The sequence below is a fragment of the Triticum urartu genome, chromosome 1 (genome assembly GCF_003073215.2).
Source record: "Triticum urartu cultivar G1812 chromosome 1, Tu2.1, whole genome shotgun sequence".
NCBI lineage: Eukaryota > Viridiplantae > Streptophyta > Magnoliopsida > Poales > Poaceae > Triticum > Triticum urartu.
This window is the reverse complement of record NC_053022.1, coordinates 431,475,077-431,478,214: the sequence shown is the minus strand read 5'-3', so window position 1 is coordinate 431,478,214 and position 3,138 is coordinate 431,475,077.

The window sequence follows — 3,138 nt, the reverse complement described above, 5'->3', positions numbered from 1 at the left end:
CGTCTCAATAATCTCCGTGTCTCCAAATTGCGTTTTCACACTCCAATCCCATCCCTTTATATTCTTGCAAGTTGCATGCTTTACTTTCCGCTGCTCACATACTCTTTGCATGCTTGCTAGATATGTATTGTGATTGTTAAAATTGTGCCAAAACTCCACTTCAACGTAAAGAAATTAGAAACTGCAACTTTTAGCACTTAGTGTCTAATCACCCCCCTCTAGACACCTCTTCTCGATCCTTTCAATTGGTATCAGAGCATTGGTCTCCATTGCTTTGGTTTAAACACCATTGGAGGAAGATGGATGAGTCTACTTTGGGGAGTCTTAGACGTAGAGTGCCTATTCTTGATGGAGAATATTTTCATGAGTGGAAAAATGAAATGCTTGAGATTTTCAATGAATATCATTTGAACAAGTACATTACTAGCCCTTGTGCACCTCATGTTGATCCTTTGCATCCTACCCTTGATGAGTCTATTGACATGATCCGCAACCTTAGAACTGTTAATCTTATCATCAGAGGCTTGCCTAGAAACTTGATTGAATGGTTGCCTACTCTTGATTGTGCCTACACTATATGGATATTTCTTGAGGAACGCTTTCCAAGTTATTCCTTGAAAAATCTAGATGAAATTCTCCATAAGTCTATTGCCTTGATTAAGATGAGTTCCAATGATCCCAAATTTGGTGACTGCTTATTTGAGCTTACTAATCTTACGAGTGCCAAAGGAGATGTTGGAATCATTAGCAATATTATTTCCAAAGCTACTATAATTCATAAAATAACCATAGAAATGATCATTTATATAATGAATTACCCTCTCTAGGAATTGATCAATCACAGGATGATGTTGAACATGGATACTATGATGAGGATGATGATGACAGTGACTATGATCTTAATGATGCAATGAGACACTTTGGTCTTATGGCAAATATTCGCGGCTACATGGCTGGAGGAAAGGAATGGGTTCTTGATAGTGGATGTACTGATCATATGACCGGAGATAAAGATATGTTTCGTGAGCTTGCTGAAAACGACAGCCCTCGAAAGTATGTCACCTTTGGTGATAACTCAAAGGGTAAGGTGGTTGGCCTAGGTAAGGTGGCCATCTCACATGATAGCTCCATACAAAATGTCATGCTCGTTGAATCTCTTGGGTACAATTTACTTTCAGTATCTAGACTTGTTGATTTCGGTTTCAATGTCCTATTTACTGAAGTAGATTGCCAAGTGTTTCGAAGAGACAATCATAATATGGCCTTTACCGGTATACGTAGAGGTGATCTTTACATTGTTGATTTCACTAAAAAGGCTCAACCTAGAACTTGCTTAATTGCTAAATCTTCTAAAGGTTGGTTATGGCATAGACGATTAGGTCATGTTGGTATGCGAAACCTTGACAAGCTTATTAAAGGAAATCATATCCTTGGCGTTAACGATGTCATATTTGATAAGGATAGACTTTGCAGTGCTTGTCAAGCAAGTAAATAGGTTGGAGGGAGGCATACCGTGAAGAACATCATGATCACAAGGAGACCACTCGAGCTACTTCACATGGATCTTTTTGGTCCTAATGCTTACAAAAGTCTTGGTGGAAATTATTTTGGTCTAGTTATAGTTGATGATTTTTCAAGATTTACGTGGGTGTTCTTTCTCGATGATAAATCGCAGGTCCAAAAGATCTTCAAAAACTTCGCTAGGAAGGCCCAAAATCAACTTGAAGTGAAAATCAAGAAGGTTCGCAGCGATAACGGAACGGAGTTCAAGAACGCAAATGTGGACACCTTTCTTGACGAAGAAGGGATTTCACATGAGTTCTCGGCTACGTACACACCTCAACAAAATGGAGTTGTTGAGAGGAAGAACCGGACACTCATCAAAATGGCAAGAACGATGCTTGATGAGTACAAGACGCCAAAGCACTTTTGGGCGGAAGCGGTGGAGACAGCTTGTCATGCAACAAATCGCTTGTATCTTCACAAGCTACTCGGCAAGACGGCATACGAGCTCCTCACTGGTAACAAACCACAAGTTGGATACTTTCGAGTATTCGGCTCAAAGTGCTACATTCTTGATAAGCATCGTCGTTCTAAATTTTCTCCGAAGTCTCATGAAGGTTTCCTATTTGGTTATGGCTCAAACTCTCACACATACTGTGTCTACAATAATTTCACCCGAAAGGTTGAAGAGACGGTAGATGTGAAGTTTGATGAATCTAACAGCTCGCAAGTAGAGCAATTGCCAATCGATGTAGGAGACAAAGACCCGTCGGAAGCAATCCAAGACTTGTCTATTGGCAAGATTCGTCCAACGGAGGTGAAGGAGAGTACCTCGTCCATCCAAGTGGAAGCTTCTACCTCACTACAAGGTGAACCAAGAGTTAATACAGAAGCATCCACAAGTGGTACACACCAAGATGAAGAAAACGAGGAAGTGCACCAAGATGAACGCCAACAACCTCCTTCACCACGACAAGAGAACGACAATGTCAACAACGAAGAAGGCCAAGAAGAAGAACAAGATGAAGAAGATGCTCAACCAAGATCCAAGCAAAAGCTTTCACGAGTTCGAGCAAGAATTGCTAAAGATCATCCCGTCGAGCAAATCTACAATGATATCCAAACTGGGAGAATCACTCGCTCAAAAACTCGTTTAGATAACTTTTGTGAACACTATTCATTCATCTCTAGCATTGAACCTATGAAGGTTGAAGAAGCTTTGGAAGATCCGGATTGGATAAATGCCATGCATGGAGAGCTACACAACTTTGAGAGAAATCAAGTTTGGACATTAGTTGAGAAGCCCGACAACAACCACAACATCATCGGTACCAAATGGGTGTTTCGCAACAAGCAAGATGAAGATGGACAAGTAGTTCGCAACAATGCATGTCTCGTCGCCCAAAGCTACACTCAAGTCGAAGGTATGGACTATGGTGAGACATATGCCCCCGTTGCTAGACTTGAGTCCATTAGCATCTTACTTGCCTATGCTAATCATCATGATATCACCTTGTACCAAATGGACATTAAAAGTGCTTTTCTAAATGGTGAAATAGAGGAGGAAGTTTATGTTAAGCAACCTCCCGGAATTGTCAATCCTAAGAAACCTAATCATGTCTACAAACTTCACAA